Source organism: Onychostruthus taczanowskii, unplaced genomic scaffold, assembly GCF_017590055.1.
Source record: "Onychostruthus taczanowskii isolate IOZ18803 unplaced genomic scaffold, ASM1759005v1 scaffold93, whole genome shotgun sequence".
NCBI lineage: Eukaryota > Metazoa > Chordata > Aves > Passeriformes > Passeridae > Onychostruthus > Onychostruthus taczanowskii.
Window position 1 is genome coordinate 1,005,741 of NW_024507324.1, and position 20,037 is coordinate 1,025,777.

The 20,037-nt window shown below is 36.5% G+C and overlaps 1 protein-coding gene across 1 annotated transcript in view; it reads right to left on the bottom strand.

Moving 5' to 3' along the window:
- The window catches only part of USH2A (usherin), a 372,299-nt gene that overhangs the window by 187,149 nt on the left and 165,113 nt on the right, over positions 1-20,037 (bottom strand). The window lies entirely within an intron of this gene.

The window sequence follows — 20,037 nt, forward strand, 5'->3', positions numbered from 1 at the left end:
CCAGGGTACTCCATTTACACCAGAACGTACAGCAACCAACCAAAAAAAAAAAAAAGAAATTAGATTTTCTGGTGCTACATACTACATCAGTTTGCTACAGTGGCAAATGAACACCCTTGAGATTATTAAATCAAATCAGATTAAATTAATGGAAAAACAAGTACAGGTTCATTAACACAGCTGCATTATATATATATTTTAAATGTGCTGTATGAAACAAGAATGACAAGCATCGATACATACAACAATTCGCTCCATGCAGATTTCCCTACAAGCATAAACACAAAGGAAGCTTATTGTTGCCACCACTCATACTGATCCCTTCTCTCTTTGCCTGTTTGGCTGCACGAACACCAAATACTCATAAAACATATTTCAGTAAAGACAACCCATCTAATGCTACAGGAAAACAAAACTGTTCAATAGTTATTAATTTTGAAGCTAGCTTGAGTTTCAATTACTGAAGAAAATGGTGAATAAAATGTATCATTTTTGCTGAATAAATATTCTAAAAGATCATCTATTCTTCCCTATACTAATAAAGGAATGTTTGATAGAAAAATTGTAGCATGAAAGTAATGCAGACATAATTTTCTAGTATTTTCCAGTCTCTTTTTTCATTAAAATGCAAATCTTAGACTTAAACAATCAAATTTTCCTTTTAAGAAGGAATTTACAGTTGAGGTGTTGACAACAGCATAAGGCATACAGGCAAAATGTTTATTCAATAGACACACATTTTCAATATGTCAGAAAAGTCCTGTGTTTTTGTAGGACACAATAAACAGTAGTGCTTTCAGAACCCAATAGTATCAAACTATATTTTTTACAACGTGCTTTTGAGCACAAATTTAAGAATTCTGGTTGGATGGCAAAGACATCACCAAAGCAAAAATGTCGCAGACCAAACTTCTCTCTCATTAGTTTTCCCCTCATATAACACCTTCAGTTCCTGCAGGAATGAAATTTCTTGTGATTTGCTCCACTCTGTGTAAGGAGAGAATGAACTTGTGCATTTTTATTGAAAATACTGTATCACTCAGTGTTATTGTTCCATGGAGCACATGGCAAAGTGTGAGTTAAAAAAAAATGCTGCAGCTAAAAAAAATCATCAAGTGAATGCCTATAACAGTGACATGTTTAATCAACATAATGGGACTGATTCTACCAGGGTTAAGCAGTGCTTAAGTCAGTGAGAGAGGGAAAGCACACTCCAGAGCAGGTGCTCAAGCTGGCTCAGCATGCAGAGAAGCTCCATGTATTGCACTGGCTGCATTGCTTTCATTATTGTACACCTTCCTGGGTCCCTTATTCCCTGCAGCTGCCATAAGAGAAGCCACAAAAAATGCAGATGGAGCTCAAAGTCCGTGACACAAGTATTACATATTCCATGTTGTGGGTGGGCAAACAAGTGGCCAGAAGGATTTTACTTTCAGCAATCCTAAAATGAATAGATGAAAGCAATTCATGGAACCTGTATAATTCATAACCTCCTAGATACTGATTATGCATTCTTCTCTCAAAGTTGAAAGTATGTGGTAGGGCTTCAACAAGAAGAGTGAATATAACCCAAGGGAAGGGAAAAGAAAAAGTTGATTTCTCCTTTTCCATTTGTTTATGGTGGATCACTCTTTTCACTGTCAGTGCAGGGTTTGATGCAGACTGTACCTGATGAGACTACTGGCAGGCATACATTTGTGGAAATACCTTGTGTAATTTGAAGAGGGAAGAAATTTTTCAAGTAGTAAGAGAATGGAAGATGGGAAAATGTTTTGTTTTCCTTCCTCAAAAAAACAATTGACTACAAGTTGCCTTGTGTGTCTCTGTACCAAGAACGGAAAAAGCAAGAAGAAAAGACAGGGAAACATGTAAAGTTTAAAAAAATAACAGCAAGGAATGGAAATGCAGCACATACGAGCACAGAGATCGTTTGAGATCAGATAAACATACTGAAAGGGGAGGAAAGGATAAGAGAGTTTTAAAAATAGCTGAAAAATATGTTTAAAAAGCAGTATGTCACCAGATTCAAAGAAAATCGTTATTGCTCATCTTGATTTACTAACACCAAAGTATTCTGACTACTAAATAGAAAGTTTCAATGGAATCTCAAAGATTTAGGTAGGATAAAGGCTGAAAAGAAAATTTTCGTTTGTGTAAGCAGGAGAAGAAAACAAAGAATTTCAAGGCTTAGCAATGTCATTCAAGGTAGGAGCTTTGCCATCATTAAAATCTCTCCATAGACTTCAAAGTTTGGATGAGCCAGAAAATATAGGGAAGGCAGTATTTCTAAGAGGTTAGAAGCAGAAACTGACAAACTGAACAATAAAAATCATATTACATCATAATCACTATAATTATTCAACACAACCTAATTCGGGAGATATTTTCTTATTTCAAGTTCAAAGTGTTTCATAATGGATCACTGGATTCAAACAGCTATGGATACAAACATGAATTTGAAAGAGGGAGGAGGTTCTTAAAACTACAAAGCCACTGCTTGTCAAGGTCCTCTAGCAACAATGCCTTGCTTTCCATTTGCTTGATTGCATAATTTGCATAAGATCAAATGTAGGCAATTGTGGACATGAAAAACAGATCACTCTCAAACACATTAGAAACAGATCCACAAGCATTATGTGGAAATGTGTTACAAGAAAATGCACCCCAGTGCATGGAAAACGCAGTGACTAATGCCAAACAAAGTATAATTTAAAATATAGGGTGTGAATTATATGTTATTTTACAATTGATTTTATGTTGTTGCTGGATGAATTTCATTGATCTCAATTTACAAGACCAACCAGTAAGGACACAATTACTCCATTTAAACCTACAGCAAAACTGAATTTTTTTTCTTAAAAATTTTCTTGATCAGGTTATATCCCAATCTGTTCCATAATTCCAGTTCCCTGATTTTAATTTGAAGATCAAATGCTTCTTATTTCAATATTCCAATAATTACTCACTGAAAACACTTATTTCTTACCAATGTAAAGCTAAGCCTAGAAATTACAGAACTTCACTGATGAAAAAAACCTTAAATTCAGGATTTGGTACTGTTCTAATTTCTATACTCAGAAGAGGGAAAAGCACAAAAAGACAAATAAAAAGAATCCTTTTTTGAGGGTTCAGGATTCCCTCAAGTCATCTTGTTAAAGTGGAAGGTAGAGAGAAAAATAATTTTGCATTTTTCGTGCTAAAACAGAACAAAGGAAGAAAACCAAAATAAAATCCCACATATCTGTTTTAAACCCATTACTTACTTTCCCCAAAGAAAAATGTGGAGCAGAGGGAGAGGAAGGATCAACCTGCCTTTTCATCTCTCTGACTTCAGAGGCAACACAAACAAACTAAATAATTTTCTAACTCACACATCAGCAAGAGAATTCTGAACTGTAGTGACTATCATTAAAATAGATATTTGCATACCACTACAATTACTGGATATGTGGGGTGGTTGGAACTTCCCACACTAACCAGCTATAGTGGTTGGTATCTCTCCAGTTTCTAATAACTACCTGCCTAAGTCCTGAGAGCACAATCGATGCATGAGACAGAAAGAATAAAGAATGACCCTGTTTGCATGGTCAATAAGAACACTCACTTGCTTTGATCAAATTTAATGGGTAGTCATTGAAAGATAATATGCAACACTACAGTGCCACTTTTAGCATGGGATTTGAGAGATGTTACTAAAAAAAGGCAGAAAAACATAATTAGTACAGTCAAAAAAACCCAAAACAAAAACGCAAACAAAATTAAAGATTTAACAAATCATAAGCTTTCCCATTTAGTTGTCAGAATACATCCCAGTTCAAAAATAACACAGTAGTAATAGCTGCAATATTTTATTTTATCTGTAACTATCTTAACATTCTTATTATATTCAGGTTTACGGCAAGAGAGCCACACACCCTTCTTGTTCACTTCTTCCTCCCTATTTCCACTCTCCCTTATTTCAGGCAGCTACTGTAAGGACCAGAAATGACAACATGCTGCCTTCGTAGGCATTCATATGACTTGGGCAAGGAACCTCACATGGTTTCTCAGGAAAATAATTGAGACAGTAGTTACCCCATCGCTATATTCAAAGGAAAATTATCTACCAACATTGTAGCAAGGGATTGTTAGCAGCACAACAACCAAAAACCTGGTGAGAAAATTTGAACATGAAAAACTGCCAAAGAATTCCAATCACCACATAGTTTGTGTAGGTACACTATACAAACACTTCAGCTCATTACTCACCTCCTTACTTTGTTCTCTCATCCTTTTTCTCACAATCTGTTATATTAATTCATAGTAACTTAACATTTAATTAGAAGATAAAATCCTTGGGACCATAAATCTTCACCACCAAATACAACCATGTCCCCTTCTGATTTCGTACACCACCAAAAAATCCCAAACATCTAATTCATATGCTAAGTCTCAAGATCACATATCAGGCTTCCTCCATCAGACATCACTAGCACTTCTCTGCCTTCCACCATTTCCTGGAAGCAAGCAACAACTCCTATTCAACTTTTAGTACAGTATATTCTCCTCTATTTATACAGCAGCAATCACTTAATTATATTGACTCTCAAAGAGCCATCACTAATGTACAACTTTCTCTGGAAGGGTATTATACTAATGCTGCATCATTTCATAGATTTGCAAACCCCACACCACACTCATCACTTCTTGGAAAATATTTCAGAAAAAACAACGTGTCACAAATGACACCCCGAAGGTACTTCAGGCAACTCAATCAAGACAAAGAAAGTGCTCATGTACCTAATTGTGTAAATTGGCAATGGATGGCCTTCCACATGTACAACTGGCCCTTTAATTGAAGAAAACATCTATCTTTCAAGATAGCAGAAAATTCTAACATATTAATTAATAACTAAAAATGCTTATGGGATTCAGTAATGTTGCAGAGTGACAAAATTTAAATAATTTTGTGAAGCCATTAAAAACAAATGCAATAAATAAATCCAGGATCACAAATAACTCTTTTCAGGAAGCACCAAAAGCTGTTGTTCTGCTCTAAGAAAAATAGCAAAGACTTTGACATAATGGGGCATGGACAAAATAACTCGGCTTCCAGCTGGCCAACAAATGCTGATGTGTTTTAGAAACTATTTGTTCAGCAGTAAATATCTCTGGTTTTCCAAATTACTTATAAAGGAAAAAATTCTTTACTGGGAGGGTGCTGAGACACTGGAACTGGTTGCCCAGAGAAGTTGTGGATACCCAAGTCCTGAAGTGCTCAAAAGCCAGGCTGGACAGAGCTGTGAGCAACCCGGTATAGTGAAAGGTGACCCTGTTCCTTCCAATCCAGGCAATTCTATGAAATCCTCATTCCTTTTGAGACTTATGCACTTCAGAACAATTCAGGGAATTTCCAGGTCCCATCTTGGGAAATAAAAGAGCATAGCACAAAACCATTTAACATATGGGAGCATGAAAACATAACAGTTATGCATTGGACTGTGTAAAAGAGTTCTATTCAAGAAGAAAAACCCTTTGGCACAAATATGAAACAAAAGCATCTTTCATCATTTCAGTTTGCAATGATTTCAAGAAATTACTAAAGATTTTACATGCCTGAAAATAGTTCCACTTTTAGAAAAGGGACAACTCCAAAGCACATTAAGGCTTTTAAAGATAATTATGTTTTAACAGCAAAGATTATCAAGTTTATTTGCCTTCACATTTAGTAACAGTGTCTCTTGGTTATGTTCTTACATCCTTAATTGTTGCACAGTAAAACTTTTTGCCATTTATTGTCCTAAAGTCTCATACTTCTTTGAGCCAAAACTCATTCCTCAAAAGTTAGGTTTCATCCTGACCAATTCACAAGGCCACATAAACATCCATTCCTGATTAATGGGTTTCATTGTTCCTTTTTACTTTACTAAAACTGTTTTAATTTTAACCTTCCTTAGACAGGTATGTGTTTTTTATTTACACATTATTCCTATGCCTATTATTCATATCTCATTGTAAAAGCTGGAGAACAAGGATTCCAGTCTTTTATTTTAAAGCTACATCCCTGAGATAGCTACTATGGAAACATTTTCCAGGCTGTTCTTACTCCCCAGTTAGGACACACTAGCTTGAAATCCCAAAGGTGCTCAGCTGAAGAAAACTCAAATCATGTGGAGTGCCCCACACCACATGGTTTAGAAAAAGCAGAAGGGACACATTCGAGAAGAACATTTAAACTTCTCTTCAGACTTTAGCACTTCCACCTAAATTGCTTCGTGATTCTAAGAACATGTCATGTCACCTTCCACAGAAGAATCACAGTGCTCCTTGGATGCCTCCTTCCCATAACAACCCTGATACTTTTTCCTCTGACCCATTAGTCACCATCAGAAAAATATGGAGGCATTTTGGAAGGGTTTTTTGAAAGCTTCTCTTGCTGCCAAAATGACACAGAGCCAGTCAGCCAGTGCAAACATTCAGTATCAAATGAACCTAATGAATTTCCAAGTTACTTCTTTGCTGACTATAATTAAAACTATTCACTGTCTCCCTTGTTTACTCCAAGTATAAAAGCTGGACAAATAAAATGAGTTTGAAGGTCAGAGGGGAAAAATCAGAAAGAAGACAAAGCACATTAATTTCCACCAGGCACATGCAGTGAAGTAGTTGTTGTCAATAACACTATCTTAGTTTGATGTCCCTCTCCTTCTTTTCTTTACACATCATAAGAAATGAAGATTTTAAGATTTAAATGAAAATTTCCTTTCACAAATGCTTCCAATCCATTCATGGTATTTCTTATTCCAGTTCAAATAGAGATGAGTTGCTAGTATAAATCATAAGAACCATAATGTCTAAGTCAATGTTTAGCCCAAAAAGTGAAAAAGGAAAAAAGCATGGTTTGACCATTTTACCTCTGTATTACTTCAGCTTTATATTCACAACTGGAAAATATATTTGCAGTAGGCAAATACATTGCAAATTTGAAACTCAGATACCTGCGTCTGTAAAAATGGAACTACTCTGGATTCACATTAGTACAACCAAGAACCCTTTGGCTCACCAGCAGAAGTACATCCCGTATTCCCAAGTAATTCCAATCTTGCTGCAGTGGGAGAAACAAAATTCAGACCTACCTAACATTTGGTGCTGAGGTAATTGTATGAAGTGCCAGGCTGCCACTTTTACAACCCACAGAAGAGCACACGCAAATGTGCCGCTGCGGCAAGTGAGATGTGCTTATAGATGAATATATGGTAAGCAACAGCAACTATTACTATCCATTTTATATAAGTCAATAGTGCAGTCTCATCTGGAGCAGCATATATTACAGAGTGCAGAAATAAAGTCTGTCTGGAGAACAGCAGTGAGAGAGCAGAGACTTACAAACACTTTCTTAGGAAGAGAGGCTACAAAGAAACAACCTCAGAGAAGAAAACAAAGAAGACACAGAGGGGTATAGGATAGTAAGTACTACACAGAAAAGCAATTAGGATGCTCTGTTCCCTTGAATTCCCTTTCAATAATAGAAGGGGGGGGGGTGGGTGGAGGAAGGGAGGGAAAAAGGACTTGCAATAAATTCAGAAAGTGAAATTTTCAGAGACACTCACCCCACCTAAAATCGTGGCACATCTAGTACTGCTCACAAGATGATTCAAGGTTATCTTTGTAAATCAAACTCGAGGGGAGAAACATTAAGTATCAATATAATATTTTTAGAATTTCTGATGTAAGCATCACTATAATTTCAAATCTGTACAACATTCCTGTAAGATTTCTATACTTCTCTTTCTGTATCTGAGACAACTTTGAACTCTCTAACACTGTATTTAATTTTACGTAAGTTTTTTTCTGCCAAGCAAAGAAAAAGAGGGATGGGATCAAAGAAATTAATTTCTAAAATAAATATTTTGACAAAACTTAGACAAATTTATTTGTATATTGTTCTTACTATAATTTAATATGCATACTACGCTACCATTTTAATGCCAAAAAAAAGGTCTTAACCAACAAAAGCCAGTTCATTAAACAAGCAGAAGCTTGAGAAAGTACACTCAACACTAGAAATTGGAACCTAAACACTAAAACTACAACAAGGGCTCTTTGACCTGCCATCAACTACAGGTTGATTAATGATTTATAGGTTGTGAGTTTTATTTAGCAATTTCTGCATTTTTCACCCATGATGAGTAACTTTTTTCACTATTTTGTACAAACCCAGGCATGTGAGATGATTAGGGAACAATTCTCACCATCCAGGCAAGCCATCATGTGATTTAAGAGTTTCTGTAGAAGGGATAGCATCGCCTTCCTAGGACCAGAACAGCTCTGTACTCCTGAATTATAGACAGACAATAAAGGAGTTTGCCAAAACATTACTGGTGTGCTGGAACAAGGATAGTGGGAGGACTCAGCTTCTGAGCACTAGTCCTAAACAAGACAATTTATAGCAAGTTAAATCTGTTGCAAGACTACAAAAGCTGAGCTAGTTTTCCCTGACCACAAAATAAGCAGCGCAGTAAAATACACTGAATTTTTATCTGCTCTTCTCTCTCCTTAGTAGAACAAGCAGCCCAAGCTACGGAGTCATTAATACTGTCAACATGTGGTTGGGCAAAATTATTTGGATACCTTTTTTTTGTTTTGTTTTGGGGGGTTTTTTGTTGTTTTTTTTGTTTGTTTGTTTGGGTTTTTTGTTTGTTTTTTGTTTTGTTTCATTTAATTTCATATTTACTTTCAAAACACATACACAAAAACAAAGGGGAAAAAAAGAAAAGCCCAAAGTTTTTTTCAACTTGACATGTTGCACTACCCAGTTATGGCATGTAGTGTCAGTAATGCCATCAGATAACATAACTGCCACAATCTGATGTGATGCATTAAACTGGGATTACCAGAATAAATCATGTTTGTGGGTGCACAGATCACAGGTGGTGCAGTCAGCTGCTCTGTATTATGGCATATCTATAGGATGTGCAGATTAGGATATAATGTCCAGAAGCTTGCTCTCATCTGTGGAGTGCTTTGCAACCATAAGTCAATAGTAAGGAGCCACAGAACAGTTATAATGGCATACACCATCATCAGGGAAAAATACAAATCGATCAGTGCCAGCAATATAAAAGGAAGAGCTTGCATCTGTCCCCAGTCTCATAAATTCAGTGGCTGTTGCAGGCTTTTCCTCTGTCCCACATGTACTTTATTAACAACAGTAACTACCATAAATAATAATAATGCAGAGTAGTTTATTTCAAGATGAATGCTCTTCTTATTATCTGTTGATCCCACACATTATTTCTTACATCATGTCTGTGTTCCTCCTGTTAATGGGAGGGGAGAGCCAGCTAAATTTATTGCTTGAAGTTTATGCCTTTTAATTGGCAACAGGGTGTTATGCCCAGAAAGTTGTCTATGTAGGCTCATTGAAATATCTGCATACCTTAACCAGCATGTTAAGCCTCTACAAAGGAGGCATAGAATTTACATTCTGCTGCGTGCTATAAATAAGTAATAAGAACAGATTAGAATTATAAATTTACGCCTACTAGTGAGAGTGAGATGCATAATTCACAAGTGGCAAACCCTTAAGAGGCTTTCGTATTTCACCCCACCCCACTCCCTGCTCCAGTCTTGCCTGTGTAGAACTCACTACGTTGTTTAGTCCTGCTGTTTCACAATTTTAATTTTTGTTTTTCAGGAAGGTTTTATAATTACTACTTCTTTCTTGCAGGAGAACAACTGACACTATGTTAGTAGTCAGTGCTGGGTATATGTCCACATTATGTTACATTACTGGTATCTTTATGAGTTTTCTTGTGAAACTCAGAGACACAACTAAGATAACATGTGACTTGCGACTGAAACTTTCCTATGCTTCCCTAGAACTGTCTGTTGGAGCAGGTCCAAGGCAGAGCCACCAAACTGATTAGGGGGACGGAGCACCTCATTTATGAGCAGAGGCTAAGAGAACTGAGATCATTCAGCCTGAAAAGAGAAGGATTTGGGTGATCTAACTGAAGCCTTCCAGTACCTGAAGGAAGCCTGCAGAAAGACAGAGAGCACATAGTGACAAGGGACAGGAATGGATTCAAACTGGAAGTGAGTCAGTTCAGATTAGATTTTTAAGAGGAAGTTCTTTACTCTGAGGGTGGTTGAGGCACTAGAACAGGTTGCCTACAGAAGTTGTCGCTGCTCCCTCCCTGGGAGTGTTCAAGGCCAGGTTGGATGGGGGCTCTGAGCAACCTGGTCTTGTGTAAGGTGTTCCTGCCCATGGCAGGGGGTTTGAATAAGATGATCTTAAAGGTCCCTTCCCACTCAGGCCATTCTATGATTTATTAACATGACATACTGCTGCTCTAGTAGGACTTCCTGGAGGAACAGACTAGTCTCTACATTGATTCACATCCTCAGCTTCTCTGCTGAAGCCTGAAAGTACCTGTTGTGACCACAATTTTTAAGATAGCATATTAAGGCCACAGATTTTGCCAAAACTGTGGCTTTTCCTACAGCAGTTCTACCTCCAAAAACTCTTACCTAGTGATTAGGTCTACAAACAAGGACCTATTTCAGTCTAGCTGCTTTACTGTTTTTTGCTTCTCTGGCTGCGGCACTACAGTTTTGATTCATGCAAATCCCAAAGAAGCATCACTAAGGACATGCTCTTTGATGAAGAAGTTTCCCTGTAATTTCTCTCAGCTGTTTTGAACTTAGACTATTTATCTATCTGGATTTTTCCTTTTTCCTGCATGCAAATATTTTAAATTATTTTTTAGCTCTATTTACCATTTGTTTATTTTGCCTTGATCTCTGCCACACAACTTCTTTTCATATTTAGGCCAAGACTTGTACCTCTTTTTTATGATAATATTTCTAATTTATTAATCTTTTTATCTATTCAGTGTATCTCATTCTGTTTTCAGTTTTACTTGACAAGCTTTCTCTGCATTTTTCTCTGCCTGTAAACATAGGAGAAAGACTTAAATTGCAAGTTTTTGAATTCCCAGTACAATTTAACAGCTTAAAAATTGTTAGGTGACATTGCAACAATGATATTAAATCCCAAGAGTCATACCTCAAAACATTCAAAACACATTCGTTGAAATGTTTAATCTAACATCCTTGAGCTGGCAAAAAGGCTAGCATGCCAGCTCATGATATTTAAAAATTCTTGTCAATTGGATTCAATTTTTGTTCCTTGATCAGAACAAAAAATTACTAGCACTATTAAAATTAAGTGATCATAAATAGCTCTTAAGCTGAAGTTGATATGAAATTCAGCTTTCAAAAGGAAGCTACTGACATACAGCATCAACATGGGTAACTTTCTATTATTGATGATTTCCTTAATTTTTGGCATTTCTCCTAGAATGGACTGAAAATGTCATTTATGCATCCTTTGCGTGAACTCCCCCTGTCTAGACAATGATCCTGGATAGGTGAGACACAAGGATCCAGAACATCCTAATAAACCAGATTCTGTAGTCACTTCTGAACAACCTTATGTAGCCATACACATACCCAGACATGCAAAAAAAAAAAAAAAAAATCATCAAGATATGCAGACTGTAAACATTTCTTAAATGTACCTCTGTAATCATGGAACCTCGCATGTCCAAAGCAGCCAACACAGAAATAACAATGTTTATCACCCACTTGAAGCACACTAATCTGAAGCTCTTCTTACATCTTTTGCTTTATGTTCACTTGAATATTCTTTCCCACTAGTTAATTTCCTGGTAACCCATCGCTTTAACGTGTCACTCTATTTATACAATAAAAATCATGGAAATGAAAGAAAGAAAAAGAGGAAAATCCCCACCACTTTTCAGAGCCCAACTACAATCTATGTAAAATGCTTCAATCAGAAATAAGTCATCATAAAAAAACATATTCCATGGAAGACTAGTGAAAAGCATGATGGAGTTCAGTTCTGGCTAAAAAAGGCTATTAAGCTTTATGTAAACAATTTAAGCAATCAGTGTAGAAGCCTAAATTACATCGCTGGCAGTGATAACAGGAAAGGAAGTATCCTAGAATGCCTCCCATGGTTTTTGGGACAAGATCCTTTCCTTTCATATGCTTCCACATAACTTAAGAGGAGATTTTGAAAATACATGAATACTCCAATTGTACAAACCACCAAATATTTTTTGAAATCAAACTTACATCCAACTATTTTATGGTCTGATAACACACAGTCTTATTCACACACAAGACAAGACTTGTGCAAGATGGGAAACATTCAGAAAAGTCTGGACTTACATTAATTGGTGAAGTATCTTAGAAATGGAAGTTCTAAGGAAGTTTCTCAGACTTATTGAAATTGTAAGTCCGAAACACGTGCAAGAATCAAGGATTGCCCGTTCCATAAATTTGTCTCCTTACAGCTTTCTGGTTTTTTTCAATGAATAATGTGCAGAAAATATTTCAGTAATGATAAATGACCCTCGTGGTCATGGATTTAGTAAAAGCAAAGGAAAGGGGAGACCCACCTAGAAGTTCTGCTGTGGTCTTACTTGCCTGTACATTGTCACAATTTATCAATATGCCAAGGTTAAAAGAATGTTGGGATACACCAGGTACAGAGAGAAGGGTCTGTGTCTAGCCAATGAAGAATACATGCACTGCTCTGTCGAATTATCACAGCTGACAAACCAACACACTTTGTAATGCAGAAGCATGGAATAAAATATCTATTTCAAATTAAATATTCATCAACTGTTTAGCAGTTCAGGAGACCAAATGTTCCTAAATTAATAAGGAGAACTATGAGTATCTTTTCTAGGGCATAAGGAAAAGCTCAGAGAGAAGTTTCATTATGCAGCTGGAAATATGAAGAAGGCTGTCCCACTCTATCCAAGCCTATTAAGTTATGGCTAAGTGAGGTGTGTCCTTATAAATGGATACCTAGAGATTCAAGCAGAAGCAGCAAGTTTGGGCTTAGTCCATCTGTGCAAGAGGTGTCATGTCTTTATTTACCTGAGTCCGGCATTACCTGAAACTAAGCACAAATCATTTACCAAGTATCTCAGAATGATCCTGGCAAAAAAAAAAAAAAAATCTTTTCTTGACCTATCAATACATTATTTATAATTCCAACACAAAACCTTGCACTTTTTCTGATGTTTTCTAAAGCACTTAATGAAATTGTGACTGGATGAAAACTTGTTTTAAACAATAAGCCTATGCGTCCATTTTATCAGAAAAATTAAAACTTGAACAGAAGCCACCATTTTGTTTTACCAGCTTCAGGCAAACCATAATTACCGGGCATACTGCTAAAAATAAGATCCCACAAAAAGTACTTCAGGCTAAGAGCACAACATGGCCAAGAAAGCATATCCTAGTTCTTGCAAATCTTAAAGAGTTCTCATTATATTCAGCAACAAAAAGTGGTCACCATGAGACAACATCTCAGAAAGACAAACTATGACACTTGATGTGAAGCTCTTACTGACTAAAGACAAAATGCAGAGAAATAGATTAGCCCTTCAGAAAAATCCAAGAGCAAAGCAGACAAGAATTGGCCAGTTTACCCAAGAGAGGTTCACACACACAATGTTACAAGAATTTAACAGATTTAACAGATTAACAGATGCCTAATTCTGGCAAATATTTTGAAGTACTATCACAGAAAAAAAAAAATCTGCGAGTTTTACATTTTTAGGGGCTTAATTTCTTATAATGGAATTTAGACAAGCCAGGAAATCAATGCTTTTCTTCTCTTTGTTTAGAAAACAGAGCCCATAGCCAAAATAATTCTTATGTGCCAGAAGGGAAAGGATAGAATAAACACTCTCCCTGTTCTACAGCTATTAGCTCTGGAGAAGCTATTTTGCTCCAGTTCACTTTGGTACATGCAGAAGATTGGAAGGTCCCGGTCACTCTCATTTTATAATTTGTGTTGCATTTTAATTTTTAGAAAGTGGTACTCAAGTAACCTGAGAGCTCAGCAGTTCCAGCAGGGTTAGCGTGAGTCCTCTCCTGGCTTGCTGTGTTACCCAAATCTGATCAAAGGACAAGGACTCCAGAAGCTTGTCCAGCTGTGGTTTTATAATGACACCATTAGGTTTTTCTCTATAATCAAGGTCCCTAAAAGTCTGTGTAGCTTCAGGCTTAATATCTGCGACAAGGTTAACTGAAATCTGCAGCAAGGATAACTACTTTAGCAGATTGTATCAGCAGGAAATATTTAAACACTATTTAAAAGGATTTTAAATAAGCAGATTTTATTTAACACTGCACTAATGCACTGCAATAGAAAATGATACAGCAGAGCTGCTACAAATAAACATAATGCTTTTACCCTTCCCCTGCCCCCCTCCCCTCTAAATTCCCCAGATGTGTATTATTAAGTCCAACGAGCGCACCAGATCTCTCTGTCTGAGTTTGAAATAGCGGAACACCGGGCTCAGACAGCCCATTTGCCCTTTGGTTTCGTGCTTGCTGAATCTGCATTCTGGGTCTGTGGAATTAATTACGACAGCACCGGTCACCGGCAATGTCAGTGTTGCCACTTCAGGTGTATCAAATGTGCCTTCTTACAAGCCTAGAACTTTCAGAGGAAGGCAGCTTCTCCTGTAAGGCTGGCGTACCCTGCCCTCTAGTGCCAGGTGCACCTCTAGATGTTCACTTAAATGCATGCCAGGGTCAGAATAAAGCCTAGAGCAGCAGGCATTCTCAAAAGCCATCCCGTATGACTTACCAGCTGCATATGTTGCAAGGTTTCGGCCTGGCACTGTTGCACAGTAGTGCAAGACCCTAAAATAAGGGTGAGACACTGGGCCACGTCTCATTGGGTCACGTGCAAGATGTTTCAGATAACCAATTCTAACTGCAAAGAAGAGAAGACTGACTTTTATTGGTCACCATGGCACTAAAGAAATCTGTTTCACAAAAAAATGAGGAATTGTGACATTCAGGGTTATAATAACTATAAATCCAGCACTAACATTGTATTTGACAGCAAACAACTCTTTCAAAAACCTGTAGTGAAAGAACAGACTGATTACATTTAGTAGTTATAAGTATTTCACTGCCACCTGGAAGATGGAAAATAAACTCATACCAGAGGACTACAGAATTTCTCTATTGTTTGTCCTTTAAGGCAAAAGCTGCCTGTCATCCTTGAGCAGGACCTAAAACGAAGGAAGGCAAATCCTTAGGGTTAGAAACTGTTGTTCTTAAACATGGCTATAGCTGAAAACTGTGAAAAGCAACCAAAAGAACCTAAAAATAAGATAAGGATTTTCTTCTGAGTGGTTCAGCCTCTTGCAGTGATACATCTTACTGTAATTATCTTCTACATGCAACTCTGTGGATTTTCTTGCTCAAATTGTTTCACTTGGCAACCAGTGCAATACTGATATTATGATAGATTCTGCTTTTATTATCATGAACTCTCATTTAAAACAAGCAATAGCATTCCTGGGGCATAAAGGACCAAAAACTTTGCCAATTTTTCTGTAAAATGTAGTGATTGCACATGGGTGTGCATGATGCATACTGTAATCACTACTGGTTTAGAGCAACATAAAATATACAGGTACTAACTTGGGATTCTCCAGTTTTTTACGTTCAAATATGTTAAGGCCTGACTGAACAGGTGTCAAACATCTGTCTCTTCCTTGCAATAAAACAAGGCTGCCATTCTAACCTGGTTTTGTGAGATCAGCCTTTCCACAATCAGGTCAAATAACAATTTGAATAAGCTAAAACTTAGCTCATGCTCTTAGGGGAAAAAAATTGTGAAGACACCTCTTTCTCACCTTTTCCAAGGCTCTCCTTAATATTTTGCTCACAAACCTGGTACAAAGTACTCTGTCACATTTTTTTATAAACTCCTGGACATGCAATTTAGGATAACTCTGTACTCATTTAACTCCGTTGAGGGTCTGCCCTTGTAACATAGGTGACATGATTTCTTTCCTGAAAAACTGGAAACACTTCTTTCAGGTTGGCAGAGAAAAATAAGTTTCATACAGCTGAGTCTTAATAAGAATATCTTCATTTTAAAGATTCATGATGAGAACCATTAGATTCTGCTAGGAAAATTATATGAACATGATTTTTTAACATTGTCAAGTACCTAGTGCTGCAGAAAATGCAGACATACATCCTCAATGCCAAGCTCAGAGCAAAGATAGATTCATACGCTTTTGTCTTGTTTTGTTTTCTAATGTATCCACAAAGTAATTTCCCTTTGTAAACATGTTAGACAATGAACACCATTCCTCAGCCTATCAAATGTTCAGCTTTTAAGAATACAGGAACATTTTGCTCCAACCTTTTTTCTAAAGTTTCTTCACGTCAATAACATTTCCCAAAAAAAACCCAAACAAACTGAGTGCTTGGGTGACATCTGATCATCTCTGCTTATGCTACAACATTCTGCACATATTAGACCACCCTTCTGCTGGTGGTATTGGCACCACCAGCTCCGACCACTAAAGTCTAGTACTTTTCAGGATAAAATCCACCTTGTTGCCCCTTTCATCTAAGGCAGGTAGGAAATTTCTGAGACCAATTTAAACACAAGAGAAGACAAGAAGAGATACCTTGCATAAATTAAAAAATAACTTTAAAATGATTACATTAAGACTTATCCATGTTTCAAAGTAGAAACTTTGGTTTTTGACTGTGAGTGTTTGAATGAGAAGAATAGTTTCCTGTTGCCAGGGAAAACCAGCTCAAATTTTCCAAAAAATAAAAAGCCTTTTTAAGATCAATATGTTAAGAGCTCTGAAGACAACTGTACAAGCTTCTCCAGCTCCTCACAGCTGCTAGTCATCTACAGAATATAAGGTCCGAAGGTCTGGGGAGCAGAACCCCATTGCAACTACTCTCCTGAGCTGCAGATGATGGTCTTGGTTACAGGAGCTTCTGCACTCACACACAGAGCAACTGAAAGCATAAATACAGCAATAAATACATGGATTCACACAGCTGAAGTTAAACCTCCAATCTGGGACTATTTCCTCCGGGCTCATCCCTTGGAGAGATTAGGCTTTCATTGGAATATAGAATGTGAAATATAAACCAGATTGCATGAGCAAGTAAACATACACCACATAAAGCAAATGAATAAAGGTGGGAGGCAGAAAAATCACAGGCAGACAGTTAATACAGGTGTTGTGGTAGAGGGGCTGGCTCCTTTCAGTGTTTTATTACTTACAACACAGAAACCAAATTTGTCATTATGGGGGAAATATTTAAAGGCACTAATGGATGATGGATGCCTAATGGGTCTCCTTTTTCAATGTGGTAAAGTGTACATTTGCCATATGTGCTTTTAAAGGGTTTCCTTTTTAATTACAGCTCAGCCCCCTAGAGGAAACAAACACTTGAATTTCCATGAAAATCAATGAGTATTTCAAGCCCTCAACAACTGTCAAGATCAGAAATTAATCTAATAATATATTTGCCATTATGGTGTTGAGAAAACATATCCCTCCTCAAGTTATGGATTGATTAGCCTAAACTGATTGCAATTTCCAACGTTTGAAATGAAAGTCAGTGTAGTACTAATTTTTAAACAGAATTTATGCCTTCTTAAAAAGAAAGGTTTAGAAAACCATCACATTTCAATAGATACAGCACTTCAAAAACACAGAAAGAATCTATGGCTTTCTGGTATACTGACTGGTATCCTGGCCACTAGACAGGAACCTTTCTGGTTCCTGACTACTGGCCAGGAACTAAGTCATATAGTTCCTAAATGAGGGAAATTATTTTGGTGAGTAAATAGGAAGCAGATGTCGGAGACAATGAACTTTGCCTCTCTGTTTAGGGTCAACAGTATATATTTTGTTGCAATAAGTCAGCAACACCACTAGCATAAATGCTGAAAACAAAAGGATTATACAGAAAAAGCCAAGACATGTAAAACACAATACTCCAAAACCAAAAGCTCCAAATACCAAAACTGTAGCCCTTGGGGAAGTAAAAAAGAAGATTATGTTATACTGCTTTTAAATCTAGCCTACAAAGTGGAAAATTTTGGGTTCTGAAAGGAAGGAAAATCAGGTCAAATTAAAGATACATGTAAATCTAAGCACGATCTTGAATAAACCTGATTCAAAAGGATTGGGATTTCTAGTAACCCAAATCCTAGCCTGCTGGCTCACACTGCCATTTCTCCCTCAGGCAGAAGGAGAAACTGGCAGCTACAAAAAAATGGAACCAAAGTAAACAGACTGATCTCCACACCACATATAAAAGAGTGGGTCTTGTGGCTTATGATAACATAATCTGATCCAGCCTTCTCTTTTGAATAAGTTAGGGTTTTGTGTTTTCTTTAGATCCATGCCTTAGGTTAATTGAATCCAAAGTCAGGAAATGTTCAATAGGATCAAAAAGATAAAAATTTCTAGTAAAATACAAATAAATAACTTCAACATAAAAGCAACATAGGAAACTGATGAACCAGATGAGATTTCGTCTGACTATTTCAGCTGAATGTATTCTAACATATGACTCAAGATTTAAGGGTAGAAGCCTTATGCTTTTCTATATTTTCAAAGAAGAATTACAGAAGTTACTTGACCATAATTTATATCAATAACCATTCATTTTGGCTATAATTCAGACTGCAAACAGACATGAATCTATACCAACCAACCAACATAACGGTGAACATTTCTTCAAATGTTTTATATCACTTGCCCATTTATAACCAGGTTGCAGAGGAACATTTTGGTTAAATGATGGACCTATGATGAAATTTCAGTAATGATTTTAGTAAGATTGGAAGCACAACTATTTGCACTTCAAAAATTTTAAGAACAGTGCTATGATATGGCAATGAGAGATTAATGGATATCTTGCAAAAAAAAGATAAATGGGGCTGCAAGAATATCAGAAAACTGGGGAGATTGGGGAGAAATTAATTGAACCTACACTTTTGATAAATATTTATTTTTTGCAGAAGAAAAATGCACACTAGTTTGAGCTGTCATTATGCTAACCTATATCCTATTTTTCATATTATTAGTAATACATAATGTGGTAGTTTATATTCAAAAATAAAACCAGAATGTATATACTTCATGTATTTATCCAGAAATACACTAAGGTTACTATGGTTACCAAAAATCCATTACCTTTGAATACAGAATGAAAAAGTTTGACTTAAAAGTGTGCACTATTTATTATAGCAATCATCAACAGCCTTCAGGAGGTTCTCTAACTGGATTCATTTTTCAGTGTCAAAACTGACCCACCACACCACTACCTTATGGCCTGTGCAAGGCAAAGAAATTTGAACTATATTAATTTTTAAATATGTTTTATACTGACTCAAGATGCAGAAATGGCTTTGAATTTTAAGGCCTTACATTAAAAACAAAGTAGGGCCGGGGTACCCTTTTCCCCCTGAACTGTCCAATATAAAATGTTTCATTTCCTCTTGTACCTGCCAAGATATACAAATTCTGATGTGTCCACAATAGTGTTTATGCTGTGGCATGGCACTTTTAGCTCCATGTTTTCTTTTTGCTTTTTTTGGTTGTTTGGGGGTTTTTGTTTGGTTTTTGTTGTTGTTGTTGGAATTTTTCTTGTTTTGGTTTGGTTTCTTCTTATTATTATTTTTGTTGTTGTTTGCATAATGTCTGAACAAGTAATTTGGGTAATTTGGTAAATTATATCAATTACATTAAAATAGAGAGTCAGATTACCATACTTCACTGTATTGCTAAGCAATGGGAACTTAAGTTCAGTGTAACAGTTTAAGAGTATTTATATAATTTGGCTATTGGCACATGGCACAACTATTATCAGAAGAAAACATATTCTTTGTTTATATTTTTAATAAATTAATTAGAGGTTATTCACGTAAGCAACGTGGTATCTCTCTGAATAAGAATATTTAAGGAACAGTAAGAAAAACTATTAAAACTGTATATAATTTCTTCAACAGTTGGCAGTTTACTTGCTTTGAGAGCTGGATGGTATGAGATCAAAACGTTATAAAACCATTAAAAACATGACTCAGATCCCATGAAAGAAGCACAAGATTTAACTACACCATCCATGGTGGTGTTAATTTCTATGAGTCCCAAC